Here is a 14,435-nt window from a genome sequence, read left to right as displayed (position 1 = left end):
GGGGGGGAAGGTGTGCAGAGTCAGGCCCTGGCAGGGGGGGCTTCGCTCCCGCAGGGTTCTTTCTTGCTCCCGAGGAGGAGGAGGTGTGGCCGTTCGCCTTCCTCAGGCTCACTGCTTGCCTTCTGGTTCCCAGCCGAGGGACAACGGGGTGGGGGGGAAGGTGTGCAGAGTCAGGCCCTGGCAGGGGGGGCTTCGCTCCCGCAGGGTTCTTTCTTGCTCCCGAGGAGGAGGAGGTGTGGCCGTTCGCCTTCCTCAGGCTCACTGCTTGCCTTCTGGTTCCCAGCCGAGGGACAACGGGGCGGTGTGTTCTCAGCTGTCACTAGCAGGTCCCAGCATGCACTGGAGGCTGAGTGGCTAGACCTGGTTGGAGCGGGGGGGGGTAAAGTTGGAGGAAGAAAAAGAAAGTGACAGTAAGACACAGGGAGGGGGGAACAAACTAAACCCAAAAACTAGAATCAAGAACCACAAGGGTAAGAAACAAGTCTGATAAAGGGCCAGTATTAAAAACTTAGTTGAAGCCTACGATGTGCAAAAATGCATGTATTTGCTAGAAAGGCAGTTAAAAACACATAAGGGCCCAATGGAAGCCTCCTTACAAAGTTCAAGTGGCCTGAACACCAGGGCCAATACAAGTGACCTGACATGTTTCCACCCTGTTGGAGGTCAAACACTTTGAGGTACACATCACAGTCTCCCGTATAAATAAAAGCCGAATGGTGGTGGCTCTTCTCTAGAACATTCGAACACGCTCCAAAATCAGTTCGCTCTCTGATCTGTCATTCAGAGGGTCTCCCTATCCACTGCCTGCTTTGCCTGAGTCCTGCCTCCAACATTCTGAACAGGTTGCTCTTCTTCTCCCCCCCACAGCCAGTCAGAACTCAGAGGTCGTTTGCATATGCGACTTGATTGGCTTTTGCCTCTAACATTCTAAACGGTTTGCTCTTCTGAGGTAAAGTGTGTTCAATCTCCAGGTGAGGGCTGGAGATCACTCAGAATTACAACTGCTTTCCAGATGGCAGAGATCAGTTCCCCTGGAGAGAATGGTGGGCTCTGTCTCCTTATATCCTGCTGAGGTGGCCCCCGTATGACGATCAGTTCCCCTGGAGAAAATGGTGGACTCTGTGTCCTTATATACTGCTGAGGTGGCCCCCGTATGACAGCCAATGTGACGTAGCAGTCAGGGCTTCAGAGCACGGGAGAGGCTGCAGGTGTGTGAGGGGTGGAGAGCTGAAGAGTGAGGGAAAAATAAAGGAAGGTTGATGGTTGGCTGGGAAGGAGATAGGGTTGCCAACTCCAGGTGGGAAATTCCTGGAGAGGTAAGGGATGGAGCCTGGAGAGGGTGACGTTTCAGGAGGCGTGGGACCTTGGAGCCATAGACTCCACCCTCCAAACCAACTATTCCCTTCTTTTGAACCATCGTTGCCAATCTCCAGCTGAGGACTGGAGTTCACTCAAAATTACAACTGTTCTTTAGGTAGCAGAGATCAGTTCCTCTGGAGAAAATGGTGGACTCAGTGTCATTATACCCTCCTGGGGTCACCACAGCAAATTGACACTGAGTGTCCAAGGCACCCGCCCAGAGCCTCTTTCTAGAGGTCGTTGTATTTATTTCCACAACGGGCCTTTTTCCTAGTATTGCATATTACAATAAAATAACCAGTAAGTTAATTGTTGTTGTTGTTGTTCAGTCGCACAGTCGAGTCCGACTCTTTGCGACCCCAAGGACCAGATCACGCCAGGCCTTCCTGTCTTCCGCCGTCCTCTGAAGTTTGCTCAATTTCATGTTCGTTGCATTTATGACACTGTCTAACCATCTCATCCTTTGCCGTCCCCGTCTTCTTTGACCTTCAATCTTTCCCAGCATCAGGGTCTTCTCCAGTGAGTGCTCCCTTCTCATTTGGTGGCCAAAGTATTTGAGCTTCAGTTTCATTATCTGGCCTTCCAGGGAACAGTCAGGGTTGATTTCTTTGAGGATTGACTGATTTGTTCTTCTTGCAGTCCAAGGGACTCTCAAGAGTCTTCTCCAGCACCATAGTTCAAAAGAATCTATTCTTCGGCGCTCGGCCTTCCTTATAGTCCAGCTCTCGCAGCCATACATGACTACTGGGAATACCATTGCTTTGACCATGCGGACTTTTGTTGGCAGGGTGATGTCTCTACTTTTTATCATGCTGTTTAGGTTCGCCATCGCTTTCCTCCCAAGGAGCAGGCGTCTTTTAATTTCATGGCTGCAGTCACAGTCTGCGGTGATCTGGGATCCCAGGAACGTGAAGTCTGTCACTACTTCCACGACTTCCCCTTCTATTTGCCAAGGAGTGATGGGGCCGGATGCCATGATCTTAGTTTTTTTGATGTTGAGCTTCAAGCCCACTTTTGCGCTCTCCTCTTTTACTCTGAGCAAGAGGCTCTTTAGATCCTTTTCACTTTCAGCCATTAGAGTGGTATCATCTGCATATCTGAGGTTGTTGATCTTTTCCCCAGCAATCTTAATTCCCGCTTGTGATTCATCCAGGCCAGCATTTCGCATGATGTACTCTGCATATATATTAAATAAGCAAGGTGACAGTATACATCCTTGTCGTACTCCTTTTCCTATGCTGAACCAATCAGTTGTTCCGTATCCGGTTCTAACTGTCGCTTCTTGGCCCTTATACAGGTTTCTCAAGAGACATGTGAGGTGGTCTGGTACTCCCATCTCTTTAAGGACCTGCCATAGTTTGTTGTGATCCACACAGTCAAAGGCTTTAGCATAGTCAATGAAGCAGAAGTAGATATTTTTCTGGTACTCTCTTGCTTTCTCCATAATCCAGCGAATGTTGGCAATATGATCTCTCGTTCCTCTACCTCTTCGAAACCCAGCTTGTACTTCTGGTAGTTCTCTATCCACGTACTGTTGAAGCCTAGCTTGTAGGATCTTGAGCATGACCTTGCTAGCGTGTGATATGAGTGCAATTGTGCGATAGTTTGAACATTCCTTGGCATTGCCCTTCTTTGGGATTGGAATGTATACTGATCTTTTCCAATCCTGTGGCCACTGTTGCGTTTTCCAAATTTGCTGGCAAATGGAGTGCAGAACTTTAACAGCATCCTCTTCTAAGACTTTGAATAGCTCAGCTGGGATACCATCACCTCCACTAGCTTTGTTGTTAGTAATGCTTTCTAAGGCCCATTTAACTTCACATTCCAGGATGTCTGGCTCGAGGTCAGTGATTATACCGTCGTGGTTGTCAAGGACATCGAGGTCTTTCTTGTATAGTTCTTCTGTGTATTCTTGCCATCTTTTCCTAATCTCTTCTGCTTCTGTTAGGTCCCTACCGTTTTTGTCCTTTATCATGGCCAGCTTTGCATGGAACGCTCCCTTGATTTCTCCAATTTTCTTGAAGAGATCTCTAGTCCTTCCCATTCTATTGTTTTCTTCTATTACTTTGCACTGTTCATTCAGGAAGGCCTCCTTATCTCTCCTTGCTGTTCTCTGGAAATCTGCGTTCAGTTGGGTAAATCTTTCCTTTTCGCCTTTGCCTTTCGCTTTCCTTCTTTCCTCTGCTATTTGTAAAGCCTCATCAGAAAGCCATTTTGCTTTCTTGCATTTCTTTTTCTTTGGTATGGTGGTGATTGCTGCCTCCTGTACGATGTCACGAACCTCTGTCCATAGTTCTTCAGGCACTCTATCTATCAAATCCAGACCCTTGAATCTATTCTTCACCTCTACTGTATATTCATCAGGGATGTGATCTAGGTCAAACCTGAATGGCCTCATGGTTTTCCCGATTTTCTTCAGTTTAAGTCTGAATTTTGCAATGAGTAGCTCATGATCTGAACCACAGTCAGCTCCAGGTCTTGTTTTTACTGACTGGATAGAGCTTCTCCATCTTTGACTGCAAATTATATAGTCAATCTGATTTCGGTGTTGCCCATCTGGTGATGTCCATGTGTAGAGTCGTCTCTTAGGTTGTTGGAAAAGGGTGTTCGCTATGACCAGTGTGTTCTCTTGACAAAACTCTGTTAACCTTTGCCCTGCTTCATTTTGCTTTCCAAGGCCAAACTTGTCTGTTATTCCGGTTACCTTTTGACTTCCTACTTTAGCATTCCAGTCCCCTATGATGATGAGGACATCATTTTTTGGTGTTAGTTCTATGAGGTGTTGTAGGTCTTCATAGAACCGGTCCACTTCAGCCTCTTCTGCATCAGTGGTTGGGGCATAGACTTGGATTACTGTGATGTTGAATGGTTTGCCTTGGAATCGGACAGAAATCATTCTGTCATTTTTGAGATTGTATCCCAGTACTGCCTTTTGCACTCTCTTGTTGACTATAAAGGCCACACCATTTTTTCTACGAGATTCCTGGCCACAGTAGTAGATATAATGGTCTTCTGAGTTAAATTCGCCCATTCCTGTCCACTTTAGTTCACTGATTCCTAAGATATCGATGTTCAGTCTTGCCATCTCATTTTTGACCACATCAAACTTACCTTGATTCATAGATCTTACATTGTTCTTTGCAGCATCGGACTTTCCTTTCACTATCAGACACATCCACAACTGAGCGTCCTTTCGGCTTTGACCCAGCCGCTTCACTCTTTCTGGGGTTACTTGTACTTGCCCTCTGCTCTTCCCTAGTAGCATATTGGACACCTTCCAACCTGAGGGGCTCATCTTCCAGCGTCATATCTTTTAGCCTTTTGTTACTGTCCATGGGGTTTTCTTGGCAAAGATACTGGAGTGGGTTGCCATTTCCTTCTCCAGTGGATCACACTTGGTATGAGTTCTCTGCTGTGGCCTGTCCGTCTTGGGTGGCCCTCCACGGCATAGCCCACAGCCTCATCGAACCATGCAAGCCCCCTCGCCACGACAAGGCAGTGGTCCATGAGGGGGACCAAAGAAGGAAAGTTAAGCAGCAAGATCAATAGACACCAGACAAGGATGGTTATGAGGCTTCTAAAGATGAGAGATATGTGTCTGCAAGTAAATAGAGCCTCCATGTTACCTTAGAGCATAGTTTGAAGCTTCTGGCCCATATCTTTTATCATATATAGGTTTACAGACAGGAGAGCAACTGTGAAATTTGTCTCTTTCTGTATACAGGGAAGAATATTGTGCAAAATAATTACCTCTATTTATTGTACTTTCTTCCCTTCTTTTCTAGAATTCAGTGTGGCATACCTATGTTTCCTTTGTGGTTACCTATCCAGGTAGTGACCAGACTCCCACCTGCTTAGCTTCAGCAAGGTATTTTGATAACCTGACTGAAGTCATAAGAACATAAGAGAAGCCAATGCTGGATCAGGCCAGTGGCCCATCCAGTCCAACACTCTGTGTCACACAGGGGCCAAAAATACCAGGTGCCATCAGGAGGTCCAGCAGTGGGGCCAGGACACTAGGAGACCTCACACTATTGACACTCCCCCCCCCAAGCACCACAAATACAGAGCATCCCTTGCCCCAGAGTTCCTATCTATACCTATATACCTATACTATCTGTAAAGAGGTTTCCCAGGCTGCTGCTAGGTTTTGGGCAGCCTGCCTTGCAATATGTAGAGAGAAGATGAATCTTAATCCATAAATCATATGTTCTAACCTTGGAAGATTTTATTTTACAGTTCACTATTTTAACCCATGTCTTATGTGTGTATGTAGTTTTATCTTTTCTATTTTAAGCTGGCGAAATCTGTTAATTAAGCTTTGATTGACTGATTGACTATCTGTTAAGTGCGCAGATTGAGTAATCTTTACCGTTATAACTGAAGTCCAACCTTAAGATCTTCCTTTCCCCCCCAAATTTTATTGAGATAATATAGACAGACACCCTGTGAGGTAGGTGGGGCTGAGAGGGCTCTTGACAGAAACGGCTCTTTCAAGGACAGCTCTTGTCAGATCTTTGGCTTGCCCAAGGTCATCCAGCGGCTACAAGTGGAGGGGAGTGGGGAATCAAACCCGGTTCTGCCAGATGAGAGTCCGTGCACTTAACCACTTAGCTAAGCCTTGTTCTATAGTAGTTAAATGCAGAGGTCATTTCGGGGGGGAACGCAGTTCCCCTGGGTGAGGTACGGGGGGCGGGGCACATGACAAAGCCCTGCCCCCTGCTTCCGGCCGCCCCGCTTCCAGCCCTCATTCAGCCAGGAGGAAGCAGGAGAAGAGGGAGGGTAAGTTGCTTCCTCCCTGCCTCTCCCCACCCTTGCCTGCCTGGGGCCAGGGAGGGCCTTCGCGGGGCTTCCTCGCACTCCCGCCGGCCTTGCAGGTCCACTGCCGGGCCCCTCATGGGGCTCGGCAGTGGAGCTGCAAGGCCGGCACCAGCGGCCAGGACCGTTGGGGGCGGGGTGTGTGGCCTTATGACACACTTCCGGTGATGTCAGGGGGTGTGGCCTTATGACACACTTCCGGTGATGTCAGGGGGTGTGGCCTTATGACACACTTCCGGTGATGTCAGGGGGTGTGGCATATGCTAATGAGTTATGCTAATGAGTTCCCCTAGCTCTTTTTCTACGAACTGACTCCTGGTTAAATGTTAAATGTTTTGTATGTTTATTGCTGATTTACAAAATAAAAACTGTTATTTGAAAAAAAACCTGGCTTTTTGGTGAAGAAGTTGGCAGTATGTCTGTTTTGGGGGGAGTGAGATCTTGCTGAAGAATGTAATTGATGAAGGGAAGCCATTTCTCTATAAGCATAGTTTTCCTAGGTTAGATTCTGATTGTAGTAGACAATCTGTAATTATTTCCATCACAGGGTGGTTCCAAATCTTTGAATACCATTCAGATAAGGCTGGTAGCAAGTGAGATCTCCAGTGTTTCGCTAATAATGCCTGTGCAGCTGCTAGCAAACTGTGGGTGAGATCCCAGTGGCTCCTTGGAATCGAGGGATCATTTTCGTGATATAAAAGGATTGTCTCAGGGGTAAAAGTAATTGTGTATCCAGTTATTTGTGTGATGTGCTGAAGAATCATTTTCCAGAACTCTTGTAGCCAAGAGCATTGTCACCAGCAATGAGTAAAAGTTCCAACTTCCCCACAGCCTTTCCAACATGGTGGAAAGCTAGTGAGGGAGGGGTGAACTTAGGATGGTGGAAAGATGTAGATGAGTGAGCATATGTCTCAGCTGGATAGAAGAACCATGGGATTTTGTGGTTTATCTTTCATTCAAGCAGTATTTTCGGTGCAAGTTCGTGGTTCAGTGTGATGTCCTTTAGATGTGTGACACTGGCCTTTTTCCAAAGAGTGGCAGTATGTGGATCAGCTCCAGGCAGAAACCAGGTTTGGTAAAGAAATGAAGAAAATCATGAAAGCTTAGGGACCAGTTTCTGTCTGAAGGTATCCCATACTTTGTGGATATTGGTAAGGAAGATATTGTTGTGAAGCCTAATGGGGTCCAAATTACATCTTGTAGCGAAAACGGATGAAGGATTGAATCAAGTGCCGATGCCCATTTCATTTGTCCTCCATTCCGAATTATTTTGACAATGTTCGGTAGCATTATGGCTTTGTTAGTAGAGGGTTATGTCAGGGGAATTCAGTTGTCCCTGAGTGGTTCTCAACCTCAGTGTTCTAAAGCCAACCCACGGATGTTTTCGTTTCCAAAGGAAGTTGTTGATTACCGATTGCCAGTGGCATAGTGTTGGAGGAAATCGCAATCGGTACGGTCCGGAAAAGAAAAAGTGAGTTTGGAAAGAACAAAATTTTTGAGGGGGAATCGATCCTGCCATGAGAACTTCAATTTGTCCCATTTTTCAAGGTCAGCTTTGATTTCTTGAAATTTACAGAGGTAATTTCATTTCATCAGATTTGATGTAGAAGGCGAGAGTAGAATTCCCAAGTAGGGGAGTTGCTTGTCCATCCATTGATATGGATAACTTGCTTGAAAAGGAAGCTGTGCAGATGAGACAAGTTTCAGAGGTAAGATAGTTGATTTGGTTTATATTTAATCCAGAAATTGCACTGAAGGTTCCAAGAACATCTTGTAGGTGGGCACGTGAGTCTTCCGGTTTGGTGTTACATAGTAACATGACATCCGCAAATATGCTTAGTGTTCATGTTCTGCTAGGTGGACGCCGTGTATTGTAGGGTTATTTTGTATGTCAGAGGCAGAGGTTCAAGCGCAATTGTGAACAGAATGGGGGTAGAGGACAACCTTGCCGAGTACCTCTTTGTAACGTGAACATTTAGGAGAGTGTCCCATTAACTCATATTTGTGCGGTGGGATGAGCATAGATGGCTTTGCCATTGCTTTCCTCCCAAGGAGCAGGCATCTTTTAATTTCATGGCTGCAGTCACTGTCTGCAGTGATCTTGGATCCCAGGAAAATGAATTGTCACTACTTCCACGACTTCCCCTTCTATTTGCCAAGGAGTGATGAGGCCGGATGCCATGATCTTAGTTTTTTTTGATGTTGAGTTTCAAGCCAACTTTTGCGCTCTCCTCTTTCACCCTGAGCAAGAGGCTCTTTAGGTCCTCTTCCCTTTCTGCCATTAGAGTGGTATCGTCTGCATATCTAAGGTTGTTGATGTTTTCCCAGCAATCTTAATTCCGACTTGTGATTCATCCAGGCCTGCATTTCACATGATGTACTCTGCATATATATTAAATAAGCAGGGTGACAATATACAGCCTTGTCGTACTGCTTTTCCTATGCTAAATCAATCAGTTGTTCCATGTCCGGTCCATGTCTAGTAGTTTTCAAGTATATTTGATATAGCCTTGGTGGTGGAATGCAATTTCCCTGAGGCATCTTTTAATGAAGTCACCATTCTGGAAAATGTATGTGTTTTGACTCTCCATGATAGAAGTCGTAATGATTTTGGGAGAGTTGCTCCGGTATTTCTGTTTCAGAAACGAGATTTTTCTGAATTTGAGAGCATTCCAGAGCATCTAATAATTTGCCACCCCTTGATTTGTGTAAGTCTTCGAGATGTTTAATACATTCCTTTATGCTGGATTTCATTCCTTCCTTTTGTTTTCCCAGTTACAGTGACATGGAGATAAGTTGTCCCCCTTAGGACCACTTTGAGAGCATCCCAGTGAATGAGCCCTGCGGGGTCTTCCAGATACTGCTTAATAAGAGTTACTGTCTCTGTGTGGAGTGTTGCTCTGAATAGAGTAGAGATTTATTTAATGGCCATGTTTTGCGGGGGATGTTGTGGGGACCTCGTTGAAGAGAGCAGGACACCCAAGTGTGATCGGACCATATGATGCTACCAATGTCCACCTCTAATATTTTGTCACTTAGTGATTTAGATGCAAAAATAAAGTTAGTCGTGGAGTAAGATTCATGTCATGATGAGAAATATGTACAATTCTTTGGCGTTGGATGGAGGTGTCGCCATACGTCAATAAGATGAAAATCTTTCATGATAGAGGACAGTCGTGTGTGTGTGGGGGGGTGGCCTGGCTGTGCTCTGCAAGCCAGGGTGGCCCAGTGAAATTCTCTCAGGCAAAGTGCACAACCAGATCCGATGAGCTGGAGCTGCGTGTTAGGTTGTGAATAGCACTGCACCGGCCCTTAACATTCACGGTCACGTCCAGGTTAGATTACTGTAACTTGCTTTACATGGATTTACCCTTGGATCTGGCCTGGAAATGCCTGCTAGTGCAAAATGTGGTGGCACAGCTGCTGGCCGTGGCACCTGTGTGGGTGCGCATTCGGCCAATGCTACACCAATTGCACTGGCTGCCAATTGACTATCGGATCTGTTTCAAGGTGTTGGTATTAACCTTTAAAGCCGTATGCAGCCTGGGACCGACATGTCTAAGGGACCGTCTCTCCCCACACGTGCTCCGGAGACCCTTGCGGTCTGTGGACCAACATCTGCTGGTCGTCCCTGGAACGTCCACTCAGCCTCACCACCAGTGCCAGAGCTTTTCCTTCCCTGGCCCCGGCCTGGTGGAATATGCTCCGGCTTGAGATCAGGGCCCTGGAGGACGTATTGCGGTTTCGCAGGGCCTGTAAAACGGAGCTGTTCCACCAGGCCCTTTGGCTGAGGAGGCGAGCGCCCAGTTGTTTCGGCCTTCCCTGCTGAAAACCACCCTGTGAAACTTGCCCTTGTTACTGGCTTGTTGCTGCCCTTCGGTTGGCGGGCCCTCTCTTTGCTATTGTTTTAATGCCCAGGGCTTAGAAATTATTGCCAGATTAATTCTCTTTTAACTGTTTTAACTATTATTGTTTATGTGATTATTTTTAAGTGTCTGGATATTTTCTGCTGATGTTACCCGCCCTGAGCCTGCTTGCAGGAAGTGCAGGGATGTAAATTGAACACAACAAATAAATAACATTCTGCTGGGTGAGAGATTGGTGCTGGAAGCATTGCATGGGGCACTAAGATAGATCCCCAGGGTGTGAGCCAGGAGAGGGAGGGGGTCTTTAGTTTTGCTTCAGATCAGGGTTAGGGTTAAAAGCGGTATTTTGCTGCCATGTGGTTGAGGTTTGGAGCATGTCTGGCTTTTTTTGGAGTGGAATCTTCTCATTCCAGTCTATTCCTGATGAGACTTCCTGTCTCCGTGTTGCTGTCAGATCTGAAAGCAGACCTAGTCTGAGTGTTGACAGTCTCCTCTCTGACACTTGCTTGGTTGAGGGTCCCTTTGGCAGCAGTGGATCTGCCGTGCTTGTGCTGGCCATTCTGCCGCCTTCCCCAGCTGCCTGCCCTGAGTCAGTGCGGGGATCGGTCTCAGCTGGGAAGAGGCCTCTCAGCTCGAGCTGTAGCTCTGGAGGGCTGGTGAGCGTGTCTTCTTGAGCTCCCCTCTGTTGTGGGGAGGGGGAGGGGGAAAGGAGCTTGTAAGGTGCTCTGAAGGGCCAGGGGGATAAATCCAATCTCCTCTTCTTCTCTCATCAAGCAAGACCAGAGATAGGAGTTCGCTTGAACATGAGTTGTAAGATCCCCCGAAAAATATCTGGTGTCATAAATAGAGGGTGGTCTGATTTAACATGTTTATTTTGGCTTGCAGTTAGTAAAGAAGATTAAAAGTAAACCCCCCCCCCCCCCAGGCTACTGTTATTTCCCATTAGGAACAAAAGTACTTGAGCTGAAGTGGGGGGGAGGGGGGGGAATCAAGTGTGGCCTAAATGTTCAGATACTTGCAAAAGTTGACACGGGCTGTAGCAGATGTTTCCTCTGCGCTGTCTGAATTTAAGGGGGAGGCACTGGAAGCTGCTGCTGCTGCTGCTGCACCTTTAGCACACCCAAGGCACTGTGTGTGGATGTATCATGGATATGGGAGTCTGCTCAGCTTTAACGTTCTCCCACAGAGATCCTTGGGGCAACTTGCGTACACTGTCATTCTCCGTAGCATCGCTTGCATTACAGAACTTGTGATCGTTCTGTGGAACCTTAAAGACAACATTTTTAAAGCTTACTTCATCAGATACCCACGAGAATGAAGGTCCCTGAGCCCTTGTGTCAGGCCAGAAGGCGGGTGTTCGAGAAAGACCAGCTGGGAGTCAGGATGCAGAGGTACAATGCAAGCCTGCTTGACTTGAGCAAGGACCTACGCGTAGAGGTGGGAAAGGCTGGAAACCAGCACCTGCAATGGGGCAAGAGTCCCTGTTCAGCCCTGGGGGACCCACTGTTGTCTGGGACTTGTCAGTGAGTGAGTTCTAGTGGAGCAGTCTTTCAGGCTTTCTGTGCATTTGGCTTTTATTCTGTGGAGCAGCAGAGCACTACCGGCTTCCAGCCTGAGGCCCTTCAAGGTCCCTGTGGTCTTCTGATAATTGTCCTGTTGTCATTTCTTCCTTAACTTTTAACAATTTAAGCCAATTTTATTTGTAGGAAAGTAATTTATTGAAATTAAGGTAAGAGAACGAAGGGAAGGGATTGAGAACAACGGTTCGGTGAAAGAACTGTTGTGTCTTAAACTGGTGGTGAACACCAGGCCTGTAAATGGGGAAAAGTCTGTCATCCTGGGTACAGACGCTGACCTCGCATGGATTACTGGTAGCTGGATGGGTAGGACAGAGCATTAGGGAATCTTCCCTTGTTCTTCTCTACCCAGAGTTTTGATCTAACAGCACCCTGAACAGGATAGGCTGGGCAGTGGAGAGCGTCACCATAGTCTGTCATGATTCCGTTTTATTTGCCACTTATTTGGTTGAGCAGCCACACTAAATGGCCCTTGTGGAGCCATGTGATGCTGTGACCAAGTGGATGTGGGGGAGCAAAATGAAACTGAGTCAAAATGTGATGGAGGTAGAGAGTAAAGCAGTTTGGTGTTGTGGTTAAGTGCGCAGACTCTAATCTGGGAGAACCGGGTTTGATTCCCCGCTCCTCCCCTTGCACCTGCTGATGGGAGGAGTGTAGCTGGGGAGGACTGGAGTGGGGGGGGGCTTTCCAGTGCTCATCACCTCTTTTACCGCTGTTGTAGCTGCTGCGTTGTTGTGGGGAGCAGAGTGAGCAGGAAGCTCAGGGTTTCTGAGGTGAGCCCGATGTCACTGCTTATTTCCTTATATAGAAGCAGCTTTTGGGTTGTGGTGACCGTGACGCGCTTGTGATCGGTGTTGCGCTCTGGAAGGCCTTACAGCTTAGAGGTGCCTTGTTGGACTCGCAGGCCAAGGTGGGTTTACCTTCAGCCCCCTGCCAGGTGTGCAGGCCGTGGCCTATGATGGGTTGCCCTGCACGTGCCGCTCCATGTAGCCCTCCCCGGGCATCCAGAGGTTGTGGCACAGTTTGGTGGCCTACTTCTGTGACCTCTGGCCCTAGTTCCTAGATTAATCAGCCCTTGTCTTGTGTTAATAAAAGCTAGACAACTTCAGACTATTGTCACTGCTTGCTGTCTTCAATATTATCATAATTAATGAACACATGAAATGACATTTACACTTTCAAAGTTATGCACAAGCTCACACATTATACAACTTGTATATTTTCTGAGGAAAACTATTTGTTTCAGCAAAAACCAAAGGCAGGAATACCAGCATGTTTTTATATTAAGCTAAGTTATGTTGAAAACACAGACCTCTTTAATAACGTATTGTCATTAAGCATGTTGTTGCCAAAATTACTTTTAAACTAAAACAGTTTTGAAAATGTCATACATGTCTAAAATTATAAGAGTTTATTGTTAGTGCTTCCCCAAATTTTCCACCAGCAGGGCCAGAACTCCAGAAGTCCTCCCACTGTGGCCCCTAAGCACCAAGATGACACTGCCCCAGACATAGTGTTCCTTCTATAAGAACACGAGAGAAGCCCTGTTGGATCAGGCCAATGGCCCATCCAGTTCAGCACTCTGTGTTACACAGTGGCCCGAACCCAGGTGCCCTCAGGAGATCCGCCAGCGGGGCCAGAGCTCCAGAAGCCCTCCCACTGTCGTCCCCCCCCCAAGCACCAAGACTACAGAGCACCACTTGCCCCAGACAGAGAACTCCTTCTATACCTTGGAGCTAATAGCCCCTGATGGACTTCTGCTCCATATGTTTATCTAATCCCCTCTTGAAGCTGTCTATTCTTGTAGTCGCCACCACTTCCTGTGGCAGTGAATTCCACATGTTAATTACTCTATCAGTAAAGAAGTACTTCCTTTTACTTGTTTTAAATCTACTGCTCATTAATTTCATTGAGTGCCCCCGAGTTCTTGTATTGTGAGAAAGGGAGAAGTGTACATCTTTCTCTACCGTCTCTATCCCATGCATAATTTTGCATAATATATTGGGTGGAAGAGAAGAAGAAGAGATTGGATGTATACCCCGCCCTTCACTACCTGAAGGAGTCTTAGAGTGGCTTACAATCTCCTTTCCCCTCCCCTCCCCAAAACAGACACTTTGTAAGGTAGGTGGGGCTGAGCGAGTTCTCTCGAGAACTTCCCTGGAGAGAACAGCTCCAAAAGATCTTATGACTGCCCCAAGGTCACACCAGCAGCTGCATGTGGAGGAGTGGGGAATCAAACCCGGTTCTCCCAGATTAGAGTCCGTGCTCCTCACCACTACACCAACTGGCTAGGGGGTTTCATTGATATTCTGATATTCATTGATATTCTGTATTGTGTACAGTTCTGGTCACCAGACCGCAGAAAGGATATTATAGCTTTGGAAAAAGTGCAGAAAAGGGCAACTAGAATGATCAAAGGGTTGGAACACTTTCCCTCTGAAGAAGGTTAAAGTGCTTGGGATCGAGGTTTACAAGATTATGCATGGGATAGAGCAGGTAGAGAAAGAAGTGCTTTTCTCCCTTTCTCACAATACAAGAACTTGTGGGCACTCAATGAAATTGCTGGGCAGTCGGGTTAGAACGGATGAAGTCCTTCTTCACCCAAAAGAGTGATGAATACATGGAATTCACTGCCACAGGAGGTGGCGGCGGCTACAAGCATGGACGGCTTCAAGAGGGAATTAGATAAGCACAAGGGGTGGACCCGCAATACTCGCGGGGGGGGGGCAGAGGAGGAAGCAGCAGGAGGAGGTAAGTCCCCCCCCATCCCGCCGGTTCCCCCCGTTTCCTCCACCCCCCCTTGATCTCCCCCCCT

General features: G+C 47.1%; 1 protein-coding gene across 1 annotated transcript in view; it reads left to right on the top strand.

Moving 5' to 3' along the window:
• The window catches only part of SBF1 (SET binding factor 1), a 105,243-nt gene that overhangs the window by 6,322 nt on the left and 84,486 nt on the right, over positions 1-14,435 (top strand). The gene's annotated exons all lie outside the window — the stretch shown is intronic.

Source organism: Gekko japonicus, unplaced genomic scaffold (assembly GCF_001447785.1).
Source record: "Gekko japonicus isolate JY-2015 unplaced genomic scaffold, Gekko_japonicus_V1.1 scaffold1667, whole genome shotgun sequence".
Lineage (NCBI taxonomy): Eukaryota > Metazoa > Chordata > Lepidosauria > Squamata > Gekkonidae > Gekko > Gekko japonicus.
The sequence above is the reverse complement of the archived record's forward strand: the minus strand, read 5'-3'. Positions and strand labels throughout refer to the sequence as shown.